Source organism: Petaurus breviceps, unplaced genomic scaffold (assembly GCF_028583685.1).
Source record: "Petaurus breviceps papuanus isolate PSGF00001 unplaced genomic scaffold, PetGlider_PUasm1.0 225, whole genome shotgun sequence".
Taxonomy (NCBI): domain Eukaryota; kingdom Metazoa; phylum Chordata; class Mammalia; order Diprotodontia; family Petauridae; genus Petaurus; species Petaurus breviceps.
The window spans coordinates 13,675,398-13,682,548 of record NW_027185889.1 but is presented as its reverse complement, the minus strand read 5'-3'; positions in this window follow the sequence as shown (position 1 = coordinate 13,682,548).

Below are 7,151 nucleotides of genomic sequence, written 5' to 3'. Positions count from 1 at the left end.
GGCTGTGGAGGGTGGGCGGCTCTGACTAGAAGAGAAACCCTGAGAAGGCCGAACGGGTATGGGTGGTGGGCCGGGCGCTGGAGAAAAGCAAGACAGCCTTTTCCCCCTGGCAAAGCATTTTCTAGTCAGGTCTCGGAGCGTTTATAAAGAGCCTACTATGTTCAGGAGAGATTGTCTTAGTGGAGAGAGGACTAAGTCTCAGGAGGGCAGCAAGCATTTATTAAATGCCTACAGCGTGCCACGTGACATAGCCAGGGATGCAAAGAAAGACCAAAAAATGCTCCTACTCTCAAATGGATGTAAGCTGCAGTCTACCCATTTATATTTAATTTCAACTCAATTCCTGCAGCATTTATTAAGCACTTACTATTCTGCAAGGAAAACAGTGAATCCTAGTGGAGAAAGAGCTAGGCTTCTGTGAAGTCAGCAAGCTTTATTAAGGTCCTACTATGTACCTCGCACCGTCAGAGTTGGGGACACAAAGAAAGGGTAAAAAAATGTTCATTCCCTCAAGGAGCTAGGTGTCTAATGAGGGTGAGCAACTTTATTCATTTCTGTAAATTATGTTTTCTTTCAACTCGATTTGTGAAGCACCTACTATGTGCAAGAGAGGCAGAGCTAGGCCTCAGTTAAGTCAACAAGCATTAAGCCCCTATGTGCCAGGCACTGTGCCAAGTTCTAGAGATTCAAAGAAAGACAAAAACAAAATCCAGTGGCTTTTAGATCACATACACATACAAATACCTAAGTCAGTTACCCAAAGAGCATTTATTAAAGGCATATGTGCCTAGTAAGGGCAGCTAGGTGGCAGAGTGGATAGTGTCAGCCCTGGAGGCAGGAAGACCTGAGTTCAAATCGAGCCTCAGGCACTAGCTGTGTGACCCTGGGCAAGTCACTTAACCCTGTTTGCCTCAGTTCCCTCATCTGTCAAATGAGCTGGAGAAGAAAATGGCAAACCACTCCAGGATCTTTGCCAAGAAAAACTCAGATGGGGTCATGAAGGTCAGATGTGACTGAAATGACTGAACAATAACAATATGTGCCAAGTATGGAGAATACCAGACCCCTCCTCCAGATAGCAAGTCTCTGACTCCAACAGCAAACCTAAAAATACCATCTTTCTAGAGATACCCACAATAAGGTCTCTTGGAAGTTAGATACAAGTAGGGAAATGCTAGGAGGATGAAAACACACACACACACACACACACACACACACCTATTACACAGCCTCAGCCAAGTCCAAATAAGTCAATGAGCAAGGCTTAAGGGAAGTATCCCAACAGATCTTATGAAGTATGGCTAGGCTGTTTACAGTGCCAACCTTGAAGTACCTATTACTGGTGTCACTTGGAAAAAGTGGTAGCAAAGACAAGTTCAATTGAATTTGACATGCATTTATTAAACACCTACTATGTACCAAGCACTATTTGTTTCTGAAGATACAAACAGAAAAAAATGAATGAAATCCTTGCCCTTAAGATTACATTCTACTTTAGGAGAATGATAGATTCTAATGAAAACAACTTTAAGCAAAGAACATAAGCTTCCAGAGGGCTCTGCTACCTGGACTACCTTGGGCAAGTTTCAGGTAATAATAATAATTGTTCAGTAATTTCAGTTGTATCTGATTCTTTGTGATCCTATATGTATATTGAGACTTCATATTCCTCCCCAAACTAGCATAGCAGCAACTAGAGAAATAGTTGTTTAATGAATGGGCATTTCCAGTGTTAAAAAATGTAGGCTGTACCCATCTAATTAGAGACTCTGTGCTCATTTACTCACCTAAAGTGGCATTTCTAGAGGACAGATACCAACTGATTAAAGACTGATCTTATAAAATAATTAATCTGATTAATTACAGGATAATTCAGTTGGAACTTAGAATGTGATCAAGCACCACACTCCCTTTTCATGGATGAAGTTACCCCTTGATAGGGCAACAGACTTGCCCAAGATTTTTAAAATAAAAAGTATTTCATTAATCTGTCCCTCCCACTATACCCTCCTCCCCCCAACCTTGAGGAATTTACTTTTAATCCCTCCATGTGTATTTACACAGTCTGGCAAAAGCAAATCCCCACATTAGCCATATATCTGAAAATGTATGTACATTTTTGCATTATTAGTTTATCACTTCACTGGCACAAAGTGAGGAGGAGGTTTCCTTTTTATTCTTTGTCATTGCATCGATCAGAGTTTTAAAGTCTTTCAAAGTTCTTTTGTACAGAACAAGGATTAGGATCTGGGTCCTCCAACGAATACCAAATTCAAGGCCCTCCCAAGGACAATATGGGATTAGACTATCTTTTTATTAACAACCACAGCATTTATGCTATTTCTCAGACAATACTTTTGTGACTTTGTAATTCTGATAAAGAGCAATTGTTTTCATCATATGTCTCCTGAAAAAAAAATCTCCTTTTGACATCTATAAATACTTCTGCTTTGCATAGTGAAGTATTCCCTAAAAATCAGGTAGAAAAAAATGAAATTGGTTAATCAGATCCCTTTAAAATGTCTAGACTCTGGCACTTAATACATATTTTTTGGTGAATTGCTTAATTGCTACCTCATTTGAGTTATAATGGCCAAGATGTTATTCCTTGTTTTTTTTTCTACTAGTAATGACTTCTAACACTAGTTTGACTCTTCCCTGATACATTTGCTCTCCAACCTTTCAACAGCATATTTTAATAATTTAGAACCAAACACATATATGATGAATACTTGTAAAATCAAAGCTTCCGATACTTCATGGTATGGTATATATAGGGGCAGGGGTGGTGGATTGAATGGGGAATAGGGAAATGGTTCAGCTCTCACCTTATTTAAGCAAGCAAGCAGCAAGCGTGCATTAAATACCTACTATGAGTCATTAACTGGGCTAGGCACTAGAGATAAAAATATCAAACTGAGATAGATGATTGCTGCCCTTATGAACCTTCCTTTTTACTAGGGTGGGGGATATAACATTTAGAGCAGGGGTGGGGAATCTTTGGTCTCGAGGCCACATGTGGCTTTGGGGCCACAGGTTCCTTACCCCAGATTTAGGGAGTGGTGACCAGGGAAAGGAATTTGGGTCCAGGTAGTCACAGGGATTGCTGAGGCTCAGGGAGGATAGGTGTCTAGGTGACAGATACAGCACCATATCCACTATGCCATAGTGCCTAAATGGAAAAATGGTGGGGGGGGGGAATTTTGATGTAGAATGACACAACTGATGTAGGTTTGTGGTATTTGTAATTAAAGCATTTGGAATCAGAGGACCTGGGTTTATATCCTTGTTCTGTTCTCACTTGTATGGTCTTAAGCATATGACTTAACCCCCACTGAGCCTCAGTTCTTCATCTGTAAAATGATGGCATCAGATCAGATAGGTGGCCATTTGCAGCTCTAGACCCATGTTACTGTAATTATTTTGTAAAATAATGAATACTTTTCTAATATGATATATATACATATAAACATGTATACATTTGTGTGTGTGTGTGTGTGTGTGTGTGTGTATAAATTACCCTCTAATTTATTGGTTTAATGAGTTAGGATTTTCACATGTCAAGTTTTCTGAAAATGGGTCCTAGTTTAGTTGGAAAAAAAATTGTTAAAGGAGAGGCTTGCCTGACTCAAACGAGATGATAGAGTCTTATTTACTGAGTTTTTGTTTGTTTGTTTGTGAGTTTGATTCTTATAACATCCTAACAACAACAAAAAGTCCCTGCCTAGTATCATTTAACAATTATCAGACCTCTCTAATATGCTAGTATTGTTCCCAATAAACCCTATCCAATGACATCCCAATTTAAACAGGCATAGACTTGCTTCCCCTCCTTAGAACCAGAAGGAACTGGACTACACAGGCTCGATCCTTTTGAGATAAAAATTCAATTTCATATTGACCTGATATTAGTTCCTTGACCCCAGTACCAAGAACATAGAGCACAGTGAAATTTATTGTATTATTTTCAAGTAGTTTAAAATTTTAGAGAAGGAAAAGGCTATACACTAAGTATGTCTTAGAGAAACTTGTTGCTCAAGATTTTAAAAGGAAGCATAATTATATATTTGAGGCTGCATGGTCTGGATGGAGGAGACTTAAATACTGTTGGGACTGATTCACAGTCACCAGAAGCAAGACTCTCAAATTTCCCTGTATCTTCATTTATTTGTCTTATTGTAAAACTGTGATCCTACTAAATGTTGCTTTCCAATTTCAGGGATGCTGTATAGATGAATAAGAACCACTCCCATTTACTGAGTTCTTACTTGTGGGAAAAGTATGTGATTATTGTTTTTCCCATTTTACAAATGAGAAAACTAAAAGCTTATCAAGGGAAAAGTGACTTTCCCAGGGTTTCAGAGCTAGTATCAGAAAAGCTCTGCTAGCACTATTTGTAGCTGGCACAAAACTCACTCTCAATTCACTTGGGAGCCTGGAATGCCATGAAGTTGCAACTGACCAGGTTACCCCAAAAGGTGGAGGACTAGGGCATGAAGGAGGAGTAGGCTCAGGAAGGGGCTGACATGGGGGTGAGGAGGAAGCTGCCATCTGGTAATTTCCAGTTTTAACTTGTTACTCTTGCTAATGTGGTTCAGTCAGTAGAGAGCTGGCCTTGGAGCCAGGAAGGCCTGGGTTCAAGTTCTGCCTTTGATACATAAATGGCTGTGTTTCCTTGGACAAATCAATTAACCTCTTAATGCATTAGGAAATGCTTTAAGAATCTAAGTTATAAAGCAAGTGCTAATCTACATTAGTAGAGAAAATTTCCTCATTCTGAATTCCCTAGACCAATGATTTCACAGTTCCAGACCCTATTCTTGTTAACTAGTTGCAAAGGCCAGATGTTTCTGTATTGAACTGGAAAATGCTGTCATAGTAGAGAGGCCTTGAAGTCACTGATTTCATCCTGGGTCAAAGCTCCATTCACCCAGCTCTAGTTACAGTTACAATTCTGAGTGTCAGAACCAGAACTCAAACTGGATCAGACACCAATAACTTTAAGGTTAATGCCCTTTTGAGTCCAATATCCTGTCTTTTCAGGTTGAGTTTGTGTTGTTATAATCCAAGTAAAATAGCTAATTATATAAACAACAAAGGAATTTATCTCAAATTTGAAATAACACAGAAGAGCTTTTTCTTTGGAGAGAAACATTTCTTCAGGTGGTACAATTGGTAGCAGTTGCAAGAAGGCAAAATGTGAGTTGAAATTAGCTTATACTTTGAACATAATAGTCATTTTATCTCTTTATATAAGTTGTCTCAAATGATCTTCAATAGCCCTGTCAGATAAAATGATTCCCATTTTACAGATGACAAAATAGGCTTAGGGAAGGTTTGGAGCCTTTCTCATCATTTGACAGCTAAGTTTGTGTCTGAGGAAGGATTTGATCCTATGTCTTCCTGATATCCAATAAATTATACTCTAAGCTATACTTCCTTTCTTTTATACCTTACAATGTTAAGAGACTAGATGGCAAGGAGAGGGTGAATAAAAATTCAGAAAACCTTGATGGCCTTACAGTCTTCAACCAGCTTTTGTTAAACATTGTTAATATCTTATTTTTATTGATTTTTTTTGTTTTTACATCGCATTCATTTTTTAATATAACCCTCCCCCTCAACTGAGAGACTTTCTTGTTACAAATATGAACAAGGAAATACAGGAAAAAAGCAGTTTCCCCCCCATCAACACATTGATTGTGTCTGGCAGGCTGTGTTCTAGCTCTCACCCATAATGCCCTACTTCTGCATTGAAGGGAGGAAGGCTTGCTAAACTTTTAAAGCAACTTTTTTATGGCTCACTTTTGTACAAGGTGTTCTTCCATAAGAAATAGCTTACCAATTTATAGACTTTAATTTTTTATTTCCTTGAATCACATTTATGGCAGGACAACTTGTTTCAGGCAAAAAAAATACTCTTGCACTCGATTTATATATGGTTCACTGTAGCTAACCAAAAGGTCTTTGTAGAAATATGTTCCCTCCTTTCCTGCCTTATCATTGCAGAAAGGTATATGCTTCAGTGGTTATCACCTCTTAAAAACCATGACTCAGCATTTTGGCTTGTCTCTTCAGACCTCGGTATTTGGAGAACTATTTCATTCTTTGGATTTGTTCTGTTAAGAGTAATTCTGCATTTATGTTCAAAGGGAGAAGAACATCGATGAAGAATGCATGTTTAGTAAGGAGTATAATTCAAATGGCCATGTAGTGAGTCACAGGACTATAAAAATATTAAATGTGTAGTCATAATAACATTAGTCTCTGAGTGATCAGAGGAACTAAAAATACATTTTATGAAGCAAACACTATTAAATGCTTTCCAAATTGTGAAGTCAAATGTAAAAAATTGCTCACCTATGCACTTTAAATTAAAATAAAGTCTTAGTTGAAAGGATACCATGAATTTAAAAATCCACAGCTGTCAGAGGTTGAGAGTTAGAAGGGACCTCAGAGGCCATCTAGTCCACCCCCTCTTTGAGAGTTGAGGAAACTGGGGATCAAGGGAGATTAAATGACTAACTCAAAGGTAAAGCAGGAAGATACAGGTAGGATTTGGGGCCAGATTCTTTGACTCTGGAGCCTGTGTGCCTTCCATTGTAGATTATTTGTTGAATGAATAAATAAATTTGCCTCCTGCTCAGATCTAAAGGGAGTTAGTTACTCATTAGCAGGTATGAAAATTGTGCTGATATTTGTGTTATCTATCCCTTGAGGTACACACACACACACACACACACACACACACACACATACACACAAACACACACATCTGTGTGTGTATAATATATATGTGTATATATATACATATATATAAAACATGTTTATACACATATATATCCCCTTCAGGTTTAACCACATATATGTATATGGGTGTATATATAGATGCATATGTTTATAAATATATATATATATATATATATATATATGCATATACATATAGACATATATGGTTAAAACCAGAAGTATCATCAGGATCAAAACTGGGATCTGATGGACCAAGCTAGGCGTATATAATGCCAAGCAAAGGCAACTTCCCAAGGTTCAAAATACCAACATAGCTGCTCTCCATTTTATTCAGTGACAAATTAAGAGCAAAGAAAATCAAAATATAGCATAACTCAAAATACAGCATTCACCAAGTGTAA